Raw genomic sequence first — 26,163 nt, 5'->3', positions numbered from 1 at the left:
ACACAGACACAGAATGATCCGGGACTGACAGCAAACCACTGTAAAGAGACACAGAATGATCCGGGACTGACAGCACATCCCCTTTAAACAGCCACAGAATGATCTGGAACTGACAGCACACCCCTTTCAAACAGACGCAGAATGATCCTGGACTAACAGCACATCCCTTTTAATAGACACAGACACAGAATGATCCAGCACTGACAGCACATTCCTTTTAAACAGACACAGAATGATTTGGGACTGACAACACATCCTGTTGTTTTTGTGACTGGAAGCCTTTGTCCAGTGATGTACTGCAGTGATTGGTGCCGATTACGTTGCTGCTTGTAGTGTACATTAATGATTTAGATATGAATGTAGGAGCTATGTTCAGTTAGTTCGCAGATGACACAAAATTTGGTGGAGTGCTAAATAGCGAGGTGGGAAGCCTCAGGCTAAACGATGCTTTAGCGGGTTGGTCAGATGGGCAGAACAGTGGCAAATGAAAATTAACCGTTAAGAATGTGAGGTCTTGCATTTTGGGTGGACTAACAACGCAAGGGAATGCACAATGAATGAGAGGACCCTAGGAAGGACAAAGGATCAAACGAACCTTCGTGTGCATGTACATAGATCCCTGAATGCAGCAGGACAGGACAGCTAGTGCGAGCAAGCACTGAGTGCGAGTCATCAAAGCGTGCTGTGAGTTTGGGTAAGTGTGAGAGTTCTTACATTGTTATTTCTCTTTAAACCATTCTCGATAAGATTGTTTAAGCAGTTTAACTAAAGGGGAAAAGTTAAAAGTTAAATATTTCGGATTCTGTTGGTTTAAGAAGAGTAAAAAAAGGTTACACTGCAGTAGGAGTAAATTGGCACAGCAGGCAGTGGAAATCAGTTTTCTAACCATTCAGTAGGGGTGACTCATTTGGCTGTAAACAAACAAACATTATATAAAGACCAGTCCTAGTGCGAGCAAGCACTGAGTGCGAGTCATCAAAGCGTGCTGTGAGTTTGGGTAAGTGTGAGTTAGGGTAAGTGGGGTGTTAGGTGCTCTTTTCAGACTTTAACTCTGTGGGTTGCAGTTAATAAGGCCTTTCTGGTGCAGAGTGACTGTTGGTAAACCATTTAACTGGTGTAACTAGAGGGATTGATTTAATTTAAATCCAATTAATTAAAGAGGATTCTAGCATCTATAATCGGGCAGAGGGTGCCCATAACTAGCAATAAAAAATTACATTAATTACATAGAATGGAGCAGGTGATGTGTTACTGTTGCGAGATGTGGGAGCTGGTGAACCCCATTGAGGCTCACGGTGATTACGACTGTGACAATTGTCTGCTGCTACAGGAACTCCATCTCTGTGTTGATGAGCTGGAGTCTGAGCTTCAGACACAGCGACACATCAGGGAGGGGGAGAAGTACCTGGACTCTGTGTATCAGGAGGTGGTCACACCTATGAAGTTAATTAATTCAGATGTAGCCCATGGTCACGGACAGGACGGTGTGACTACGAGTGAGGCAGGTACGGGGATCCAGGAGGTAGAGCTGGAGGAGCCGCAGCCCTTGCTCTTGTCCAACAGGTTCGAGGTTCTTACTCCCTGTGGGGACAGGAGCAGGGACTGCAGGGAGGATGAGCAACCTGGCCACAGCACCTTGGAACGGGGTGCCATTCAAGACGGGGGAGTAAATAGAAATGTTGTAGTGGTAGGGGATAGTATAATTAGGGGGATAGATAGAGTTCTCTGCAGCCGAGAGCGAGAGTCCCGAAGGCTGTGTTGCCTACCCGGTGCTGGGGTTAAGGACATCCCCTCTGGGCTGGAAAGAAACTTGCAGTGGGAGGGGGTGGATCCAGTTGTCGTGGTCCATGTTGGTACAAACGACGTAGATAGGACTAGGAAGCCGGTTCTGTTAAAGGAGTATGAGCAGCTAGGGGTCAAATTAAAAAACAGAACCTCAAGGGTAATTCTCTCTGGATTATTACTTGAGCCACAAGCGAATTTGGCTAGGACAAATAAAATTAGAGAGTTAAATGCGTGGCACAACGGCTGGTGTGGGATAAATGTGTTTTGCTTCCTGGGACACTGGCACCAGTACTGGGGCAGGAGGGAGCTGTTCCGTTGGGACGGGCTTCACTTTGCCAGTGCTGGGACTAGAGTCCTGGCGGATCATATAACTAGGGCTGTAGAGAGGGCTTTAAAGTAACTAGTAGGTGGGAGGTTTCTAGAGAGCAAATAATAAAAACGACAACAGAGAAGGTCATAGACTTAGGTAGCAGTGGGGAAATTAAAAACCAGAGCGTGTCAGGAAGGGGCAGGAGGTATGGAGTAAAAGGTAAAGTAATAAAAAGGGCAAAAGCAGGAGCTAACTGTCACATGGCGAGGCGGTGGTGTAGTGGTTATGTCACTAGACTATGTAAGCCAAAAACTCAGTCAAAAATGCTTTGAGAATATGGGCTCAAATCCCACCACGACACTTGGTGGAATTTAAATTCAATTCAATTGAATTCTGGAATTAACTGTTAGTCTCAGTAATCGCAACCATGATGCCATTGTCGATTGTTGTAAAAACGCATCTGCTTCACTAATGTCCTTTTGGGAAGGAAATCTGCCGTCCTTACCTTACCTGGTCAGGCCTACATTTGTCTCCAGACTCACAGCAATGTGGTTGACTCTTAATGCCCTCTGAAATGATCTAGCAAACCACTCAGTTGTTAACAAATGCTACAAATAAGAATAAGACCGGACGGACCACCCGGCATCGATCTCAGCACTGGAAACGACAACGACAATAGCAAACCCAGCCCTGTCGACCCTGCAAAATCCTCCTTACTAACATCTGGGGGCTTGTGACAAAATTGGGAAAGCTGTCCCACAGACTAGTCAAGCAACAGCCTGATATAGTCATAATTACCGAATCATACCTTACATACAATGTCCCAGATATCAACATCACCATCCCTGGGTATGTCCTGTCCCACCGGCAGGACAGACCCACGAGAGGTGGTGGCACCATGGTATGCAGTCGGGAGGGAGTAGCCCTGAGAGTCCTCAACATTGACTCAGGACCCCATGAGGTCTCATGGCATCAAGTCAAACATGGGCAAGGAAACCTCCTGCTAATTACCACTTACCACCCTCCCTCAGCTGATGAATCAGTACTACTTTATGTTGAACACAAATTGGAAGAAGCACTGAGAGTAGCGAGGGCACAATATATCCTCTGGGTGGGGGAATTCAATGTCCACCATTAAGAGTGGCTCGGTAGCACCATAACTGGCCGAGTCCTAAAGGACATAGCTGCCAGACTGGGTCTGCGACAGGTGGTGAGGGAATCCAACAAGAGGGAAAAACCTACTTGATCTCGTCCTCACCAATGTACCTGTTGCAGATGCATCTGTCCATGACAGCATTGGTGGAAGTGACCACCGAACAGTCCTTGTGGAGACGAAGTCCCGTCTTCATGCTAAGGATACCCTCCACCGTGCTAAATGGGACAGATTTCGAACAGATCTGGCAACTCAAAACTGGGCATCCATGAGGCGCTGTGGGCCATCAGCAGCAGCAGAATTGTATTCAACCACAATCTGTAACCTCAGGGCCCGGCATATCCCTCACTCTACCATTACCATCAAGCTGCGAGATCAACCCTGGTTTAACGAAGAGTGCAGGAGAGCACCAGGCATACCGAAAAACGAGATGTCAACCTGGTGAGGCAACAACACTGGACTACTTGCATACCAAACAACGGAAGCAACATGCGATAGACAGAGCTAAGCGATCTCACAACCATCGGATCAAATCAAAGCTCTGCAGTCCTGCCACATCCGGTCGTGAGTGGTGGTGGACACTTAAACAGTTAACAGGAGGAGGAGGCTCCAAAAATATCCCCATCCTCAATGATGGTGGACCCCAGCACCTGAGTGCAAAAGGCAAGGCTGAAGCATTTGCAACCTCTTCAGCCAGAAGTGCCGCGTGGATGATCCATCTCGGCCTCCTCCTTAGGTCCCCATCTTCACAGATTCCAGTTTTCAGCCCATTCAATTCACTCCACGTGATGTCAAGAAACGGCTGAAGACACTGGATACTGCAAAGGCTACGGTCCCTGACAACATTCCGGCAATAGTACTGAAGACTTGTGCTACAGAACTAGCTGCGCCCCTAGCCAAGCTGTTCCAGTACAGCTACAACACTGGCATCTACCTGGCAATGTGGAAAATTGCCGAAGTATGTCCTGTCTACAAAAAGCAGGACAAATCCGACCCGGCCAATTACCGTCCCATCAGTCTACTCTCAATTATCAGCAAAGTGATGGAAGGTGTCTTCGACAGTGCTGTCAAGCAGCAATTACTCAGCAATAACCTGCTAACTGACGCCCAGTTTGGGTTCCGCCAGGGCCACTCAGCTCCTGACCTCATTACAGCCTTCGTCCAAACATGGATAAAAGAGCTGAATTCAAGAGGTGAGGTGAGAGTGACTGCCCTTGACATCAAGGCAGCATTTGATCGAGTGTGGCATCAAGGAGCCCTAGCAAAACTGAAGTCAATGTGAATCAAGGGGAAAACTCTCCATTGGTTGGAATCATACCTAGCACAAAGGAAGTTGGCTGTGGTTGTTGGAGGTCATTCATCTCAAGCACACGACATCACTGCAGGAGTTCCTCAGGGCAGTGTCCTAGGCCCAACCATCTTCAGCTGTTTCATCAATGACCTTCCCTCCATCATAAGGTCTGAAGTGGGGATGTTCGCTGATGATTGCACACTGTTCAGCACCATTCGAGAATTGTCAGATACTGACGCAGTCCGTTTCCCTATGCAGCAAAACCTGGACAACATTCAGACTTGGGCTGACAAGTGGCAAGTAACATTCGCACCAAACAAGTGCCAGGCAATGACCATCTCCAACAAGCGAGACTCTAACCATCTCCCCATGACATTGAATGGCATTGCCATCGCTGAATCCCCCACTATCAGCATCCTGGGGGTTACCACTGATCAGTAACTGAACTGGACCAGCCATATAAATACTGTGGCTATAAGAGCAGGCCAGAGGCTGGGAATTCTGTGGCGAGTGTCTCACCTCCTGACTCCCCAAAGCCTTTCCACCATCTACAAGGCACAAGTCAGGAGTGTGATGGAATACTCTCCACTTGCCTGGATGAGTGCAGCTCCATCAACACTCAAGAAGCTCGACACCATTCAGGATAAAGCAGCCCGCTTGATTGGAACTCCATCCACCATTTTCAACATTCACTCCCTCCACCACCGGCGCACTGTGGCTGCAGTGTGTACCATCTACAAGATGCACTGCAGCAACTCGCCAAAGCTCCTTCAACAGCACCTTCCAAACCTGCGACCTCTACCACTTAGAAGGACAAGGGTAGCAGACGCATGGGATCATCACCACCTACAAGTTCCCCTCCAAGCCACACACCATCCTGACTTGGACCTGTATCGCCGCTCCTTCACTGTCGCTGGGCCAAAATCCTGGAACTCCCTTCCTAACAGCATTGTGGGTGTACCTACACCATATGGACTGCAGCGGTTCAAGAAGGCGGCTAAGCACCATCTTCTCAAGGGCAATTAGGGATGGGCACTAAATGCAGGCCTAGCCAGCGGCGTACACATCCCTTCAATGAATTTTAAAAAAAAATATTTGAAAATTCTCTATCTGAATGCACGTAGCATTCGTAACAAAATGGACGAGTTAATGGCACAAATAACTACATATGGGTATGATCTTGTGGCCATTACAGAAACATGGCTGCAGGGTGACAATGCCTGGGAATTAAACATACCAGGTTACTTAACGATCAGGAAGGACAGGCAGGAAGGAAGGGGAGGTGGGGTGGCTATGTTAATAAAGGAAGGAAACACTGTAATACAGAGAAATGATATTGGGTCAAAAGATCAGGATAATGAAACAGTTTGGGTGGAGGTAAGGAATAATAAGTGGGAAAAAAACACCAATGGGCGTAGTCCATAGGCCTCCGAACAGTTGCAACTTTGTTGGACGGAGTATCAATCAGGAAATAGCTGAGGCTTGTAATAAGGGAACATCTATAATTATGGGGGATTTTAACTATCATATTAATTGGACAAATCAAATTGCGCAGGGCTGCCTTGAGGATGAGTTCATTGAGTGTATTAGGGATGGGTTTCTTGAGCAGTATGTAACTGATCGGACCAGGGGGCAAGCAACCTTAGATCTGGTCCTGTGTAACGAGACAGGATTAATTAAAAATGTCCTAGTAAAGGATCCCCTTGGAATGAGTGACCATAACATGGTTGAATTCCATATTCAATTAGAGGGTGAGAAGGTTGGATCTCAAACAAGCGTGCTAAGCTTGAATAAAGGAGACTATGAACGTATGAGAGCGGAATTGATTAGAGTGGATTGGGAAAATAGATTAAAGGGTAAGACGATACATTATCAGTGGTGTACATTTAAGGAGTTATATTACAACTTCCAAAAAATATATATTCCACTGAGAAGAAAAGGGTGTAAAAGAAAAGACAGCCATCCGTGGCTAAGTAAACAAATTAAGGATAGTATTCGACTAAAAACAAGGGCATATAAGGTAGCCAAATCTAGTGGGAGGATGGAGGATTGGGAAAATTTTAAAAGACAGCAAAAAATAACAAAAAGATTGATTAAGAAAGGGAAGATAGATTATGAAAGTAAATTAACAAAAAATATAAAAACAGATAGTAAGAGTTTTTATAGTTGTATAAAAAGAAAAAGGGTGGCTAAAGTAAATGTTGGTCCCTTAGAGGATGAGACCGGGAAATTAATGGTGGGAAATATGAAGATGGCAAAAACACTGAATGAGTATTTTGTAGCAGTCTTTACAGTAGAGGACACTAAGAATATCCCAACACTGGACAAACAGGGGGCTATTGGTGGGGAGGAGCTAAACACGATCAAAATCACTGAGGAAGTGGTACTCGATAAAATAATGGGACTCAAGGCGGATAAATCACCTGGACCTGATGGCTTACATCCTAGGGTCTTGAGGGAAGTGGCGGTAGGGATTGTGGATGCATTGGTAATAATTTTCCAAAACTCCCTGGACTCAGCAAAGGTCCCGGCAGACTGGAAAACTGCTAATGTAACACCCTTATTTAAAAAGAGCAGTAGACAGTAGGCTGGAAACTATAGACCGGTTGGCCTAAAGTTTGTGGTAGGTAAAATTTTGGAGTCCATTATAAAGGAGACAGTAACAGGACATTTGGATAATCATAATTTAATAGGACAAAGTCAGCATGGCTTTATGAAGGGGAAGTCATGTTTGACAAACTTGCTGGAGTTCTTTGAGGAAGTAACATATAGGGTGGATAAAGGGGAACCAGTGGATGTAGTGTATTTAGACTTCCAAAAGGCATTTGACAAGGTGCCACACAAAAGATTTTTGCTTAAGATAAAAAATCACGGGATTGGGGGTAATATTCTGGCATGGATAGTGGATTGGCTATCCAACAGAAGGCAGAGAGTTAGGATAAATGGTTCATTCTCAGACTGGCAATCAGTAACAGTAACTAGTGGTGTTCCGCAGGGGTCAGTGCTGGGTCCCCAACTCTTTACAATCTATATTAACGATTTGGAGGAGGGGACCGAGTGTAACATATCAACGTTTGCAGATGATACTATGATGGGAGGGAAAGTAGTGAGTGAGGAGGACATAAAAAACCTGCAAGGGGACATAGACAGGCTAAGTAAGTTAGCAGAGATTTGGCAGATGGAATACAATATTGGAAAGTGTGAGGTTATGCACTTTGGCTGGAAAAGTCGTAGAGCAAGTTATTATCTTATTGGCAAGAAACTGGAAAGTACTGAAGTACAAAGGGATCTGGGGGTCCTGGTGCATGAAACTCAAAAGGTTAGTATGCAGTTGCAGCAAGTGATTAAGAAGGCCAATGGAATGTTGGCATTCATTGCTAGGGGGAAAGAATATAAAAATAGGGAGGTATTGCTTCAGTTGTACAAGGTATTGGTGAGACCGCACCTGGAATACTGCATACAGTTTTGGTGTCCATACTTAAGAAAAGACATACTTGCTCTCGAGTCAGTACAAAGAAGGTTCACTCGGTTAATCCCGGGGATGAGGGGATGGATATATGAGGCGAGGATGAGTAGATTGGGACTCTACTCATTGGAGTTCAGAAGAATGAGAGGCGATCTTATTGAAACATATAAGATTGTGAAGGGGTTTGATCGGGTGGATGCGGGGAGGATGTTCCCGATGATGGGTGAAACTAGAACTAGTTTGCATAGTCTTAGAATAAGGGGCTGCTCTTTCAAAACTGAGATGAGGAGGAAATACTTCACTCAGAGGGTGGTAGGTCCATGGAATATGCTGCCCCAAAAAGCTGCAGAAGCTACATCATTACATAAATTTAAAACAGAAATAGACAGTTTCCTAGAAGTAAATGGCATTAAGGGTTACGGGAAGCTGGCAGGAATTTGGACATCAGTCTAGGTTTGGATCGGACATGGCCCTGTGGGTAGCGGAGCGGACCCAGATGCTGTGTAGCCTGATCCTGCTCCTATTTCGTGTGTCTAATTCTGTTAGATTCAGGAGATGGTTCTGTGATAGTAGATTGGCGGCTAGGATCAGATCAGCCATGATCTTATTGAATGGCGAAGCAGGCTCGAGGGGCCGATTGGCCTGCTCCTGCTCCTATTTCTTATGTTCTTATGGTCTTATAGGGTCTGATGAAAGGGAGGAACTGAAAGAAATCAGTATTTGTAGGGAAATGGTGTTAGGGAAATTGACGGGATTGAAGGCCGATAAATCCCCAGGGGCTGATAATCTACATCCTAGGGTACTTAAGGAAGTGGCCCTAGAAATAGTAGATGCATTGCTGATCATCTTCCAACATTCGATGGAAACTGGAACAGTACCCATAGATTGGAGGGTAGCTAATGTTACCCCACTATTCAAAACAGGTGGTAGAGAGTAAAATGGGAATTACAGACCGGTCAACCTGACATCGGTAGTGGGGAAAATGCTAGAGTCCATTATAAAAGATGTAATAGCAGAGCACTTGGAAAACAGTGACAGGATCGGACAAAGTCAACATGGATTTACAAAAGGTAAATCATGCTTGACTAATCTACTGGAATTTTTCGAGGATGTAACTGGTAAAATAGACAATGGAGAACCAGTGGATGTGGTGTATTTGGACTTTCAAAAGGCGTTCGATAAGGTCCTGCATAAGAGATTAGCGTGTAAAGTTAAGGCACATGGGATTGGGGGCTAGGTATTGACTTGGATAGAGAACTGGTTGGCAGACAGTTGACAAAGAGTTGGAATAAATGGGTCTTTTTCCGAGCGGCAGGCAGTAACTAGTGGGGCACCGCAGGGATCGGTCCTTGGACCCCAGCTATTCACAATATATAATAATGATCTAGACAAGGGAACTAGATGTAATATCTCCAAGTTTGCAGATGACACAAAGCTGGGAGGGCGTGTGTGCTGTGAGGAGGATGCCGAGAAACTCCAGTATGATTTGGACAGTTTGGGTGATTGGGCAAAAGCATGGCAGATGCAATATAACGTGGATAAATGCGAGGTTATCCACTTTGGTGTCAAAAACAGGAAGGCAGATTATTATCTGAATAGCAATAGATTGGGAGAAGGGGAAGTGCAACGAGACCTGGGTGTCCTTGTACAGCAGTCGCTGAAGGTAACCATAGAGGTGCAGCAGGCAGTTAAGAAGGCAAATGGTATGTTGGCCTTCTTAGCGAGAGGGTTTGAGTACAGGAACAAGGATGTCTTGCTGCAGTTGTACAGGGCCTTGGTGAGACCACATCGTGAGTACTGTGTGCAGTTTTGGTCGCCTTATCTGAGGAAGGATGTTCTTGCCATGGAAAGAGTTCAGCGAAGATTCACCAGGCTGATACCTGGGATGGCAGGAAGGACGTATGAGGAGAGATGGAGTCGATTGGGCTTACACTCGCTGGAGTTTAGAAGAATGAGAGGGGATCTCATTGAAACTTATAAAATTCTGACAGGACTGGACAGACCAGATGCAGGAAGGATGTTCTCGATGGCCGGGGAGTCCAGAGCTAGGGGTCACAGTCTAAGGATAAGGGGCAAGCCATTTAGGACTGAGATGAGGAGGAATTTCTTCACCCAGAGAGTGGTGAACCTGTGGACTTCTCTACCACAGAAGGCAGTAGAGGCCAGTTCATTAAATATATTCAAGAAGAAGTTGGATATATTTCTTAAGGCTAAAGGGACCAAGGAGTGTGGGGAGAAAGCAGGGACCGGGTACTGAATTTGGATGATCAGCCATGATCGCATTGAATGGCGGAGCAGGCTCGAGGGGCCGAATGGCCTACTCCTGCTCCTATTTTCTATGTTTCTAAGTTTCTATGTCCTTATATGGGATAAAATTAATACTCAACTAGAAACCGTTCTAGAAACCAGGAAGCTGGTTAAAAGACAGAAGCAGAGTGCGGTAGTTATTGGGTGTTTTTTTGACTGGACGATGTAAAGAGTTGGCCCCGATGCATCACTGCTGCGACCGTTGCCCTTCTTGCTATTTCAACAATCTGGACTTGGGTACAGGAGGCAGACGTATCGACATTTGCTGCTAACACGAAAAACAGGGAGCCTGGGTAGCTGTGAAGGAACCGTCAGTGAACATTTAGAGAAGAATATGGAGAGGAAATGTACACCAAATGGTGTGTTAAAAGCTGCCGAGGAGTCTCCAACAATAGATATTTACAGAGCAGTGGAGACCATTCGGCCCACTGTGTTAATTCTGGGTCTTTGCCACAGCAATACTAAACTAAACCCACTGACCCACTATCTCCCCATAGACCTGTATCAATCGCAAACTAATGCCACTGCCCCACTCGCTCCCCAAAGCCCTGGAACAATCCCAAACTAATCCCACTGACCCGCTATCTCCCCATAGCCCTGTATCAATCCCCAAACTAATCCCACTGCCCCGCTCACACCCCATAGGCCTGTATCAATCCCAAACTAATCCCACTGCCCCGCTCTCTCCCCAAAGCCCTGTAACATTCCCAAACTAATCCCACTGACCCGTTATCTCCCCATAGCCCTGTATCAATCCCCAAACTAATCCCACTGCCCCACACACACCCCATAGACCTGTATCAATCACAAACTAATCCCACTGTCCCGCTCTCACCCCATAGCCCTGAATCAATCCCAAACTAATCCCACTGCCCCGCTCACACCCCATAGACCTGTATCAATCACAAACTAATCCCACTGGTCCGCTCTCACCCCATAGCCCTGAATCAATCACAAACTAATCCCACTGCCCCGCTCTCACCCCATAGGCATGTATCAATCCCAAACTAATCCCACTGCCCCGCTCACACCCCATAGACCTGTATCAATCACAAACTAATCCCACTGACCCGCTCTCACCCCATAGCCCTGAATCAATCCCAAACTAATCACACTGCCCCACTCACACCCCATAGACCTGTATCAATCACAAACTAATCCCACTGCCCCGCTCTCACCCCATAGCCCTGAAACAATCCCAAACTAATCACACTGCCCCACTCACACCCCATAGACCTGTATCAATCCCAAAAAATCCCAGTGCCCCACTCTCTCCCCATAGCCCTGCGCCGGCACTTTGAAAGAGCTCTGCAATTAATTTCATTCACCTGCCCTTTCCCCATAGCCCTGTAATGTTTTTCCTTCAAGTATTTATTCAACTGCCTTTTGAAAGTTACTATTGAATCTGCTTCCACCGCCCTTTCAGGCAGCGCATTCCAGATCACAACAACTTGCTGCTTAAAAAAAATGTTTCCTCATGTCACCTCTGGTTCTTTTGCCAATCACCATAAATCTGTGTCCTCTGGTTACCGAACCTTCTGCCAGTGGACACACTTTCTTCTTATTTACGCTATCAAAACTATTCATAAGTATGAAAATCTCTATCAAATCTCCTCTTAACCCTCTCTGCTCTAAGGAGAACAATCCCAGCTTCTCCAGTCTCTCCACATAATTGAATTCCCTCATCCCTGGTACCATTCTGGTAAATCTGCTCTGCACCCTCTCTAAGACCTTGACATCCTGTGTTGACTTTAACAACATTGCACTGATTTGACACGTTCCTGTGAAAGATCATTGATCATTAAGAGATTGTAAATCTCACCTGCTTGCTGCTGGGGTTTGCCGATGTTGAGCTGAGACTCTAAGTGCAATGGTTTTGAAATGACAATCAAAGGGGATGTGCTTTAGACGTCACATGAATAAAATGACAGTTTCATCTTAAAAAGGAGAAGTGTAAGTGAAAGCAGTCCACGAGGAGGCTGGATTGGCTCGTGTGTGTCATGGGCTGCGGTAACCCACTGTCCAAACTGCCTACTGTGGGCAGCAGCAGCTGTCACAGCTGGGAGCCCCTTTCTTTATTTTTACAACTTCCCTTCTCCAACTCTCCCCTCCTGCTGACACCCATCACAACTGGTCCTCTGCTCAGCCATTGCCAACAGCCAGCAGGGCGAGTGGACAAGAAGCCAGGCTCATTCACCCTCTCCCTAACACAGGGCCAAAGACACCAATTGTAACCGCTGTCCAGGCTCAGGTCAGCTCCCTCAGCACAGGCCGGGTATGAAGCCTGGGCTTTTCCAAATGCAAGGAAGCAAGAAACAAATACTGGCCAGGAAAGGCTCAGCGAGTTCGAGAAATCTGTGCATTTGTTTGATTGAAACCAAAACAGCTTCGAACCCAAGGATGCTTCATACAGGTGGAGAAATTCAGTTCACTTTTTCGACACAATTCAAATCAGCAGAAGCAATGAACACGTTGAAACCGGCAAATATGAACACATCTGTCACTAAGGAACAATAGATTAAGGAGCATATGGCACAGAAAAGGAAGAAATGAAAGAAAGATTCAAAAAAAGAAAGTACAAGGACTTGGGGTTTTATACACTGGCACTGTGTTTCTTTCTGCGCCGGGACAGCAGAGGGCACAATCGGAACATCAGCCACTTCAGTGCCTGAAACATGGTTCAATAGGAACAGGAGGAGGCCATTCAGCCCCTCGAAACTGTCAAATCAGAACTGGCGGAGGCCATTCAGCCCCTCGAGCCTGTCAAACTGGAACAGGAGGAGTCCATTCAGCCCCTTGAGCCTGTCAAACCAGAACAGGAGGAGGCCATTCAGCCCCTCGAGCCTGTCAAACTGGAACAGGAGGAGTCCATTCAGCCCCTTGAGCCTGTCAAACCAGAACAGGAGGAGGCCATTCAGTCCCTCGAGCCTGTCAAACCGGGACAGGAGGAGACCATTCAGCCACTTGAGCCTGTCGAACAGGAACAGGAGGAGGCCATTCAGTCCCTCGAGCCTGTTACACAGGAGCAGGAGGAGGCCATTCAGCCCCTGGAGCCTGTCAAACTGGGACAGGAGGAGACCATTCAGCCCCGTGATCCTGTCGAACAGGAACAGGAGGAGGCCATTCAGTCCTTCGAGCCTGTTACACAGGAACAGGAGGAGGCCATTCAGCCCCTGGAGCCTGTCAAACTGGGACAGGAGGAGACCATTCAGCCCCTTGAGCCTGTTGAACAGGAACAGGAGGAGGCCATTCAGTCCCTCGAGCCTGTTACACAGGAACAGGAGGAGGCCATTCAGCCCCTTGAGCCTGTCAAATAGGAACAGGAGGAGGTCATTCAGCCCCTTGAGCCTGTCAAACCGGAACAGGAGGAGGCCATTCAGCCCCTCGAGCCTGTGAAACAGGAACAGGAGGAGGCCATTCAGCCGCTCGAGCCTGTCAAACCGGAACTGGAGGAGGCCATTCAGCCCCTCGAGCCTGTCAAACCGCAACAGGAGGAGGCCATTCAGCCCCTCGAGCCTTTCGAACAGGAACAGGAGGAGGCCATTCAGCCGCTCGACCCTGTCAAACCGGAACTGGAGGAGGCCATTCAGCCCCTCGAGCCTGTCAAACCGGAACATGAGGAGGCCTTTCAGCCCCTCGAGCCTGTCGAACAGGAACAGGAGGAGGCCATTCAGCCCCTCGAGCCTGTCAAACCGGAACAGGAGGAGGCCATTCAGCCCCTCGAGCCTGTCGAACAGGAACAGGAGGAGGCCATTCAGCCGCTCGACCCTGTCAAACCGGAAGTGGAGGAGGCCATTCAGCCCCTCGAGCCTGTCAAACCGGAACATGAGGAGGCCTTTCAGCCCCTCTAGCCTGTCGAACAGGAACAGGAGGAGGCCATTCACCCCTCGAGCCTGTCAAACAGGAACAGGAGGAGGCCATTCAGCCCCTCGAGCCTGTCAAACAGGAACAGGAGGAAGCCATTCAGCCCCTTGAGCCCATTACACTGGAACAGGAGGCCATTCAGCCCCTCGAGCCTGTTACACAGGAGGAGGCCGTTCAGCCCCTCGAGCCTGTTACACAGGAACAGGAGGAGGCCATTCAGCACCTCGAGCATGTTGCACAGGAACAGGAGGAGGCCATTCAACCCCTCAAGCCTGTTACACTGGAACAGGAGGCCATTCAGCCCCTTGAGCCTGTCAAACAGGAACACGAGGAGGCCATTCAGCACCTCGAGCCTGTCAAACCGGAACAGAAGGAGGCCATTCATCCCCTCGAGCCTGTCAAACAGGAACAGGAGGAGGCCATTCAGCCGCTCGAGCCTGTCAAACCGGAACTGGAGGAGGCCATTCAGCCCCTCGAGCCTGTCAAACCGGAACAGGAGGAGGCCATTTAGCCCCTCGAGCGTGTCGAACAGGAACAGGAGGAGGCCATTCAGTCCCTCGAGCCCGTTACACTGGAACAGGAGGCCATTCAGCCCCTCGAGCCTGTTTCACAGAAGGAGGCCATTCAGCCCCTCGAGCCTGTTACACAGGAACAGGAGGAGGCCTTTCAGCTCCTCGAGCATGTTGCACAGGATCAGGAGGAGGCCATTGAGCCCCTCAAGCCTGTTACACTGGAACAGGAGGCAATTCAGCCCCTCGAGCCTGTTACAATGGAACAGGAGGACATTCAGCCCCTCAAGCCTGTTACACAGGAACAGGTGGAGGACATTAATTCCCTTGATCCAGTTACACAGGAACAGCTAATTTATTATTAATGTTTCATGTGATGTGTTTGCTCTGAAATAAATTGTTAAAAATGTTAACCTACATTGGCCAGGAATCGAACCCAGGTCGCCTGCACGGCAAACGAGAATCCTACCCCTGAACCACCAATGCTCACATAGACAGCAAGGGCCATTTCCCGTTAGCTACAATTTAATTTTGACTTTTGTTAATAGAAGCGAGGACACTGCGGTAAAATTAAAAGCGAAATGCAGCAGATGCTGGATCTGAAATTGTTCATTAAATGTTGGAAACACTCCACAGGTCAGGGAACATCTGTGGACAGAAAAACACAGGGTTAACCATTCAGGTCCATGAACTCTCGGTAGAACTAAGATTTTGCAGCTTTGTAGGTCCCGTGTGAGTTTCCTTCCAAACTTTTTAAACTTTTAAACTGCTCACAAATTACAAAATTAGGAAACTAACCTTCCCTCGAAAAATAAATGACCCGTACGGGGATCAAACCCACGACCTGGGCGTTATTAGCACCACGCTCTAACCAACTGAGCTCACCGGCCCATCTGTAAGGTTCATCTATAGTACCATCCCTGTTTCTGGTCTTTGCCCGCTAAGTCACTGTCTTTGAAGGCTGTAAAAGAAAGATTGCATTTCTACAGGCCTTTCACGACCTCAGGACATCCTAAAGTGCTTTACAGCTAATGAATACCTTTTGAACTGTTTTGCATCTGTTACAGGTAGATTGGTCAGGGGGAGGTCAAATAGGTTTTCCCCTCGTGTTGGTTCCCTTACCACCTGCCGCAGGCCCAGACTGCCAGCTATGTCCTTCAGGACTCGAACAACTCGGTCAGTAGAGCTGCTACCGAGCCACTCTTGGTGATGGGCATTGAGGTCCCCACCCAGAGTACATTCTGTGCCCTTGCTGCATTCAGTGCTTCTTCCAAGTGGTGTTCAACATGGAGGAGCACTGATTCATCAGCTGAGGGAGGGTGGTAGGTGGTAATCAGCAGGAGGTTTCCTTGCCCATGATGTTCCTGTATAACAGGCTTGAGGGGCTGAGTGGCTTCCTCCTTTTCCTGCATAACAGGCTGAATAGCCTCCTCCTGTTCCTGCATAACAGGCTCGAGGGGCTGAATGGCCTCCTCCTGTTCCTGTATGATAGGCTCGATGGGCTGAATGGCCTCTTCCTGTTTATGTGTAACATACCCGAGGAGCTGATTGGCCTCCTCCTGTTCCTTTATAACAGACTCGAAGGGCTGAATGGCCTCCTTCTGTTCCTGTATAACAGGCTCAAGGGGCTGAATGGCATCCTCCTGTGCATGCATAACAGGCTCGAGGGGCTGAATGGCCTCCTCCTGTTCATGTATAACGGGCTTGAAGGGCTGAATGGCCTCCTCCTATTCCTGTGTAACCAGCTCGAGGGGCTGAATGGCCTCCTCCTGTTACTGTCTAATAGGCTTGAGGGGCTGAATGGCTTCCTCCTTTTCCTGTATAACACGCTCGACAGGCTGAATAGCCTCCCCCTGTTCCTGTATAATAGGCTTGTGTGTCTGAATTGTCTCCTCTTGTTCCTATGTAACAGGCTTGAGGGGCTGAATGGCCTCCTCCTGTTACTGTGTAACAGGCTCGAGGGGCTGAATGGCATCCTCCTGTGCATGCATAACAGGCTCGAGGGGCTGAATGGCCTCCTCCTGTTCATGTATAACAGGCTTGAGGGGCTGAATGGCCTCCTCCTGTTCCCGTATAACAGACTCCTGTGTCTGAATTGCCTCCTCCTGTTCCAGTGTAGCAGGCTTGAGGGACTGAATGTCCTCCTCCTGTTCATGTGTGGCAGGTTTGAGGGGCTGAATGGCCTCCTGCTGTTCCTGTGAAACAGACTCGTGGGTCTGAATTGCCTCCTCTTGTTCCTTTATAACTGGATCATGGGTCTGATTTGCCTCCTCTTCATCCTATGTAACAGGTTCGAGGGGCTGAATGGAGTTCTACTGTTCTTGTACAGATCTTGTATCGCTGAACGGCTTCCTCCTGTCCAATGCAACAGGCTCGAAGCGTTAAAGGCCTCCTCTTGTCCCTGTGTAACAGGCTCGAGGGGCTGAATGGCCTCCTGCTGTTCCTGTATAACAGGCTAAAGGGGCTGAATGGCCTGCTCCTGTTACTGTGTAAAAGGGTCATGGGACTGAATGGTCTCCTCCTGTTCCTATGTAAAACGGCCATGGGACTGAATGGCCTCCTCCTGCTTCTGTGCAACTGACTCAGGGGTTGAGAGTACTCAGAGGGAAAGTGTCGGGCGGTAGTTTCCCTTCTCTGAATTACCGATTTACTGCAAAATGTACCATCAGCAGAGGAACCACCGAACCCTCACCCAAAATCCGACTCTGGTGGTACTTGAACCCACAAGCTTTGAATGCCTTAATCTGTCATACAAATAGAAGTCCAATGCGCTATCCATTGCGCCACAGAGCCAATTATGTAAAATTCTATTACAAAAGCAAAATAGTGCTGATGCTGGAAATCTGAAATATAAACAGATGAAATGCTGGAAACACTCTGCAGGTCAGGCAGCATTCCATGACTGTTTAAAAGGGGTCTACTTTCAGTCCCGGATCATTCTGTGTCTGTTTAAAAGGGACATGCTGTCAGTCCCGGATCATTCTGTGTCTGTTTAAAAGGGACATGCTGTCAGTCCCGGTTTATTCTGCGTCTGTTTAAAAGGGACATGCTGTCAGTCCCGGATTATTCTGTGTCTGTTTAAAGGGATGTGCTGTCAGTCCCGGATCATTCTGTGTCTGTTTAAAAGGGACATGCTTTCAGTCCCGGATTATTCTGTGTCTGTTTAAAATGGATGTGCTGTCAGACCCGGATTATTCTGTGTCTGTTTAAAAGGGATGCACTGTCAGTCCAGGTTCACTCTGTGTCTGTTTAAAAGGGATGTGCTGTCAGTCCCGGGTCATTCTGTGCCTGTTTAAAAGGGATGTGCTGTAAGTCCCTGGTCATGCTGTGTCTGTTTAAAAGGGATGTGCTGTCAGTCTCGGATCATTCTGTGTCTGATTAAAACGGGTGTTACATAATATTATAGAGTCTGCCCCACAGAAACAGTGCATTTGCACGAACTGGTATCCACACGAGCCTCCCCCTTCTCTATTTCTCCTCACCCCCCAAATAAAACTAGAATCAGTAATGGTAACCATGAAACTATCGGATTGTCGTAAAAACCCATCTGGTTCACTAATGTCTTTCAGGGAAAGAAATCTGCCGTCCATAGCTGGTCTGGCCTTTGTGTGACTCCAGTCCCATAGCAATGTGGTTGATTCTTAACTGCCCTCTGAAATGGCCTAGCAAGCCACTCAGTTGTAACAAACCGCTATGAAACAAAATAATAAAAATGAAGCTGGACAGACCACCTGGCCTGATCCATGTCAGCCTCCTCCTGAGGTCCCCACCATCACAGAAGCCAGTCTTCAGCCAATTCGATTCACTCCACGTGATATCAAGAAAAGGCTGAGCACACTGGATACAGCAATGGCTCTGGGCCCTGACAACACCCCGGCTATCATTCTGAAGACTTGTGCTCCAGCCAAGCTGTTCTAGTACAGCTACAACACTGGCATCTATCCAACAATGTGGAAGACTGCCCAAGTATGTCCTGTCCACAAAAAGCAGGACAAATCCAATCCAGCCAATTACCGCCCCATCAGTCTACTCTCTACTCTCAATCATCAGGAAAGTGATGGAAGGTATCATCCACAGTGCTGTATGGTGGCACGAACTGAACAATAACCTGCTCATTGATGCCCGGTTTGGGTTCTGCCAAGAGCAGTCGGCTCCCGACTTCATTAAACCTTGGTCCAACATGAACAAAGGAGCTGACCACCAACATCCTGGGGGTTACCATTGAATATAAATACTGTGACAACAAGAGAAGGTCAGAGGCTAGGCATTCTGCTTGGGGTGTCTCACCTCCTGACTCCCCAAAGCCTTTCTACCATCTACAAGGCACAAGTAAGGAGTGTGATGGAATACTCTCCACTTGCCTGGATGAGTGCAGCTCCAACAACACTCAAGAAGTTCGACACCATCCAGGACAATGCAGCCCGCTTGATTGGCACCCCATCCACCACCTTAAACATTCACTCCCTCCACCACCGGCGCACCGTGGCTGCAGTGCGTACCATCTACAAGATGCACTGCAGCAACTCACCAAGGCTTCTTCAGCAGCACCTGCCAAACACGCAACCTCTTCCACCTAGAAGGACAAGCGCAGCAGGCGCATGGGAACACCCCCACCTCCAAGTTCCCCTCCAAGTCACACGCCATTCTCACTTAGAAGTATGTTGCCGATCCTTCATCGTCGCTGGGTCAAAATCCTGGAGCTCCCTCCCTAACAGCACTGTGGGAGCACCTTCACCACACAGACTGCAGCGGTTCAAGAAGGCGACTCACCACCACCTTCTCAAGGGGCAATTAGGGATGGGCATTTAATGCTGGCCTTGCCAGCGCACCCACATCCCATAAACGAATTAAAAAAATCCTATCAGCATATCCTTCTATTCCTTTCTCCCTTCCTCTTAAATGCATCTCGTAGTATTCACCTCAACTACTGCATTCTCAGCGCTCTTTGGCCAAAGAAGTTAATCCTGAATTCCCTGCTGGATTTATCGGTGAGTATTTATGACCTGCCTTCTCTGAGCTAGTTCCTGACTCACTCACAGTAGGAAGCATTCTCTTACTGCTTAAGTGCAGCTGCGATGGCCGAGTGGTTAAGGCGTTGGACTCGAAATCCAATGGGGTTTACCCACGCAAGTTCGAACCCTGCTCGCAGCGACTTTGATGCAAATTTTTTATTTCATCGGCTCCCTGTGGCGATCACTGGCCCCGAAATTGATCAGAATTCCCTCCACTGCACTTTATTACACTGATTAACCCAAAGTTCCAATTGAAACGCTAATAATTTATCGGCATCAATTAGATATTGTGGATTTGTTGGGAACTAGTGAGCAATACACACACAAAGCAGCATCAAAAATACTAATTATAAAGAGCCCTGCAGTGTTTGGTATGGATACACCTTCAGCTACGAAGTGGGAACACGGTTTGGTTTTGTAAAACTGAACACGAATTAAAAATTGTGTAAAAAGACCATGGCAGGACTCGAACCTGCAATATCCTGATAACCTCAGAAATTAATACCAAAGCCTGACGTCTTATCCATTAGGCCACGCGACCAGTAGGAGTAATTTGTAGATTAGCGCCATCTGTGGACAGATAGACACAGGGTCAACCTTCCAGTTCCTTGAGCTCTCTGCAGAACTAAGGTTTTGTCGCTTTGCTTCAAAGTATTACAGCTCCAATCTTTTCAGCAAATAGCAAAATTAAGAACCTACCCACACCATCAAAAAGTAAATTGCCCGTATGGGGATCGAACCCACGACCTTGGCATTTTTAACACTACGCTCTAACCTGCTGAGCTAACCGACCTGCTTTAACTCTTTTTGCTGTTAAATTCAATTTATGTTGATTTTTGGTTTTTTTCAGTTGTCAGTGCTCCGGTTTCCTCCCACAGTCCAAAGATGTGCGGGTTAGCTTGATTGGCTATGATAAATTGACCCTTAGTGTTCGGGGGATTAAATACGTGGGGTTACGGGGATAGGGTGGGATATGTGTTGGTGTAGGGGTTACGGGGATCGGGTGGGATATGTGTCGGTGCAGGCTCGATGGGCCGAAATGGCCTCTATCTGCACTGTGGGGTTTCTGTGATTCTGTGACTTCGAAGGCTGTAAAAGAAAGACTCTGATTTCTACAGCGCCTTTCACCTGAGGACGTCTCAAAGCGCTTTACAGGCAATGTAGTTGAAGTCACTGTTGTAATGTAGGAAAAAGAGCAGCAGCCAATTTGTGCACAGCAAGCTCCCACAATGTGATAATCGAGGATAACCTGTTTTAGTGATGGTGATTTGAGGGTAAATATTGGCGACAGGACACCGGGGAAAACCTCACCACCCCCTGCTCTTCTTACAATTGTGCCATGGGATCTGTTATGTCCACCCGAGAGGGCAGAGGGGGCCTCAGTTTTGGAATTGTATTCCACCACAATCTGTAACCTGATGGACCGGTGTATTCCTCACACTACCATTAGCATCAAGACAGGGGACCAGCCCTGGTTCAATGAGGAGTGCAGAAGAGCATTTCAGCAGCAGCACCAGGCGTACCTAAAATGAGGTGCCAACCTCATGAAGCTACAACTCAGGACTACACACATGCTAAGCTATGGAAACCACATGTGTAGACAGAGCTAAGCGATCCAACAACCAACGGATCAGATCAAAGCTCTGCAATCCTTCCACATCCAGTCGTGACAATTTTAATTTCATTTAATTTGTTCCTAGGACTTGGGCATCGCTGGCAAGGCCAGCATTAATTGCCCATCCCTAATTGCCCTTGAGAAGGTGGTAGTGAGAAGCCCTCTTGGCCCGCTGCAGTCAATGAGGTGAAGGTACTCCAATAGTACTGTTAGGGAGGGATTTCCAGGATTTTGACCTAGCGACGATGAAGTTATGGTGATATATTTTCACGTCGGGATGGTGTGTAACTTGGGGAACTTGGAGGTGTTGGTGTTCCCATGCACCTGCTGCCCTTATAAGAACATAAGAACATAAGAAATAGGAGCAGTAGAAGGCCATTCAGCCCCTCGCACCTGCTCCACCATTCAATAAGGTCATGGCTGATCTGATCTTGGCCTTAACTCCACTTTTCTGCCTGTTCCCCCTTAACCCTTGATGCTCCGATAGTTCAACAATCTGTCTATCTCAGCCATGAATATAATCAATGATTCAGGCTCCACCGCTGTCTGGGGTAGATAATTCCAAAGATTCACAAGCCTCTGAGAGAAGAAATTCCTCCTCATCTGCGTCTAAAATGGACAAACGCTTATTGTGAAACTATGCCACCTGATTCTAGATTCCCCCATGAGGGAAAACACACTCTCAGCATCTACCCTGTCAAGACCCCTGGGGATTTATCCATTCCATTCTATTCCATTCTCCCAGTTTCTCTGTCTCCGTTGCATCTGTTCTGATGATGCCACCTTCCATACCAGTGCTTCCGGTATGTCTTCCATTTTCCTCAACTGAGGATCCCCCTCTACCATGGTCGACATGACACTCGACCATGTCTGTTCCATTTCCCGCATTACTGCTCTCATCCCTTCCGCTCACTCCCAGAAACATGATAGGGTTCCCCCCTTGTCCTCACCTTTCACCCCACCCGCCTCCACATTCAAGGGATCATCCTGCGCCATTTCCACCGCCTCCAGCATCAAACACATCTTCCCCTCCTCCCTTTCAGCATTTCGAAGGGACCGCTCTCTCCATGACAGCCTGGTCCACTCCTCTATCACCCCAACACCCCTTCTCCTTCGCCCGGCACCATCCCATGCAAGTGCAGGAGAAGCAACACCTGCCCTTTTAACTCCGTCCTTCCCATCGCCCAGGGCACCAAACACTCCTTCCAGGTGAATCAGCGATTACCTGTACTTCTTACAATTTAGTAACTGTATTCGCTGAATCTACATTGTGACACCAAATTCTGATTGGGTGCCCGCTTTGCAGAACAGTTGGCAAGTGTGACCCCGAGCTTCCGGTCACCTGTCACTATAATTATCTGCTCCACTCCCTCTCTGATCTCTCCTTCCTTGGCCTGTTGCACTGTTCCAATGAAGCTCTACGTAATCTCGAGGAACAGCACCTCATCTTTCTATTAGGCACTTTATAGCCTTCTGGACTTAACACCGAGTTCAACAATTTCAGGCTATAAATTGGCCATTGTATTTCTTTTATTTTTTTAATTTGTTCCCATGTTTCCTCACATGACATTTGTTAATGTTTCTGCCATAATCATTCACACCTCATCTTGAGCCATGTTTTGATCGTTAACTTGTCCTATTACCTCTCCTTTTGCCTTGCACCATCATCCCTTTTGTAAGTCAATCTCTCCTGCCTTCCATTCTATCACAGACATTCCGTTTATTCTTACCTCGCCTCCACCCACCCCTGCTTAAAAATCCCTCTTCCCTAACCTTTTCCTGTTCTGACGAAGGGTTCGACCTGAAAGGTTAACTCTGTTTCTCCCTCACTCGATGCTGCCTGACCTGTTGTGTGTTTCCATCATTCTCTGTTGTTATTGAAATGAACACAGTGACGGAGTTTCATCACTCATTATTAGGATTTGTTTACTATTCCTTTGTGTGGCTGCGTGGCCTAATGGATAAGGCGTCTGCCTTCGGTATAAATTCTGATGCCATCAAAAGATTGCAGGTTCGAGTCTTGCCGTGGTCGTTTTACACACTTTTTAATTCATGTTCAACTTTAGAAAACCAAACCGCGTTTCCACTCTTTTCCTTCCAAACATTGCAGGGTTCTTTATTAAATGGAATTTTTACGTGCTGTCTTATGTGTAAATTTCTCACTGATCTTTGCCAACAGTTTCAAACAAATCCACAATTTCTAATTGATGACAAATTAGTATTTCCAATTGGAACAACAGCTTTGGGTTAATCAGTGTAATAACGTGCAGTGGAGAGAATTCTGATCAGTTTCGGGGCCAGTGATCTCCACAGTGAACCGATGAAATAAAGTAAAGAAATTGCAGTAGAATCGCTGCGAGCAGGGTTCAAAACCTGTGCGGGATTTGGGTTTCAAGTCCAACGCCTTAACCACTCGGCCATCGCAGTAGCGCAAATGCAACTTTTCAACAGTGAAATGACCTGTGCAAACTATTAGACAACTGCCCTGCACAATGTAAATGAAAGGAAGTTGTGTGACAGCTGTACAGAGGCCTGGTTAGGCCACTGTGTATAGTTCTGCGCACTGCACCTTAGAAAGGATATATTGACCTTGGAGGGAGTGCGGTGCAGATTCACGAGTGTGTTACCAGGGCTCCAAGGGTTAGGCTATGAGCAGAGATCACATAATCTAGGCTTGTATTCCCTGGAATATTGAAGATTAAGGGCAGAGATCATAGAAATACAGAAATTTACGCCAGAGAAGGAGACCATTCGGCCCATCGTGTCTTTGCCGGACGAAAAAGAGATATTTTGCCTAATCCCACTTTCCAGCTCTGGGTCTGTAGCCCTGTAGGTTGCAGCACTTCAAGTACATATCCATAGTGCTTTCTATTAATGTGATCGGTCGTGACTTCCAGATTCCCTCCACTCTCTGTGTGAAAATGGTTGTTGTCAACTCCTCTTTCACCATTTGACCAGTTCCTTTAAATCTACGCCCCTGATCATTGACATTTCTGCTAAGGGAAATAGGTCCTTCCTATCCACTGTATCTTGGCCCCTCAGAATTTTATGCACCTCAATTATGTCTCCACTCCACCTCCTCTGCTCCAAAGATAAGAACCCAACCCTATCCAATCTTTACTTATAGCTAATATTTTCCAGTCCTGTCAACATCCTAGTAAATCTCCTCTGTACCCTCTCTAGTGCAATCACATCTTTCCTGTACTGTGGTGACCAAAACTGTCTTCAGTTCTCTAGCTGCGGCCTAATTAGTGATTTATACTGTTCAAGCATAACCTCCCTGTTCTTGAATTCTATGCCTTGGCTAATAGAAACATAGAAACATAGAAGATAGGAGCAGGAGTAGGCCGTTCGGCCCCACGAGACTGCTCCACCATTCAATGCGATCATGGCTGATCATCCAAATTCAGTATCCGGTTCCTGATTTCTCCCCATAACCGTTGATCCCTTTAGCCTTAAGAAATATATCCAACTCCTTCTTGAATGTATTTAATGTATTATCCTCTGCAGCCTTCTGTGGTAGAGAATTCCATAGGTTCACCACTCGCTGGTTGAACAAATTCGTCCTCATCTCTGTCCTAAATGGCTTACCCCTTATCCTTAGTCTGTGACCCCTGGTTCTGGATACACCGACCATCGGGAACATCGACCCTGCACCTAGTCAGTCCAGTCCTGTCAGAATTTTAGACGTTTCAATTAGGTCCCCTCTCATTCTTCTAAACTCCAGTGAGTATAAGCCCAATCGACACAATCTCCCCTCATACATCATTCCTGCCATCCCAGCTATCTGCCTGGTGAGTCTTTGCAGAAGTCCTTCCATGGCAAAACATCCTTCCTCAGAAAAGGCGACCAAAACTGCACATAATACTCAAGATGTGGTCTCACCAAGGCCCTGTACAACTGCAGCAAGACATCCCTGTTCCTGTGCTCAAACCCTCTCGCTATGAAGGCCAAGATACCATTTGCCTTCTTAACCACCTGCCGCCTAATAAAGGAAAATATTCCCTAAGACTTTTTAACCAATAAAAAAACAGAAACAGCTGGAATTATTCAGCAGCTCATCTGAAATAAAAACAGAAAATGCTGGAAATATTCAGCAGGCAATCTGAAATAATGACCAGCTGAATATTGCCAGCTCTTTTTGTTTTTATTTCAGATTCCAGCATCCGCAGTCTTTTGCTATTGCCTTCTTAACCACCTTATCTATCTGTTCTGCTACGTTCATGGACCTGTGGACATGCTCTCCAATGTCCCTCTGTTCTTTTACGCTTCTCAATATCCTACCATTTATTGTGTATTCCTTTGTCCTGTTAGGCCTCTCCAAATGCATTACCTCTCACTTCCACGAATTGAATTCCATTTGCCACTTTTCTGCCCACCTGACCAATTCATTGATAACGTCCTGCAGTCTGGAGCTTTCTTCCTCACTAACAATCACATGGACAATGTTTATATAACATCGGCAAACTTCTTAATCCTACATTGAAGTCTAAATCAGTGAGATATAACACAAAAAGCACGGGACCTAGTACTGAGCCCTCCCGAATCCCACTGAACAGCCTTCCAGTCACAAAAACTCCCATCGACCACTACCCTTTGCTTCCAAATTGTCACTTTCCTTGGATCCTTTGGGCGTTTACCTGTCTTACCAGTCTGCCATGTGGGCAGATTCTGATTTTTAGGGTGTTGAAGGTAATTGATAGAGTAGACAGAGGGAAACGTTTTCCGCTGGGTCGAGGAATGGGGGTTGGGGGGGGGGAGGTGTCGGGGGCGGGGGTGGAGGTAGATTCTAGGTCAAGTGGACCAAACCTTAAAACAGGAACCAGGCCGTTCAAGAGAGAAATTAGGAAA

At 47.2% G+C, this 26,163-nt stretch overlaps 1 non-coding gene across 1 annotated transcript; it reads left to right on the top strand.

Annotated features, from left to right (window-relative positions):
- Positions 1 to 19,754: 19,754 nt before the first annotated feature.
- Positions 19,755 to 19,836, top strand: trnas-cga (transfer RNA serine (anticodon CGA)). Its single transcript has one exon. It is a non-coding gene; the product is annotated as a tRNA-Ser (tRNA).
- Positions 19,837 to 26,163: the final 6,327 nt, after the last annotated feature.

This window comes from Somniosus microcephalus, unplaced genomic scaffold, assembly GCF_052327205.1.
Source record: "Somniosus microcephalus isolate GS21.2 unplaced genomic scaffold, FLI_Smic_1.0 unresolved_chr8, whole genome shotgun sequence".
NCBI classification, from domain to species: Eukaryota; Metazoa; Chordata; class Chondrichthyes; order Squaliformes; family Somniosidae; genus Somniosus; species Somniosus microcephalus.
Note: the sequence above shows the minus strand (reverse complement) of the source record. Positions and strands in the feature narration are given on the sequence as shown.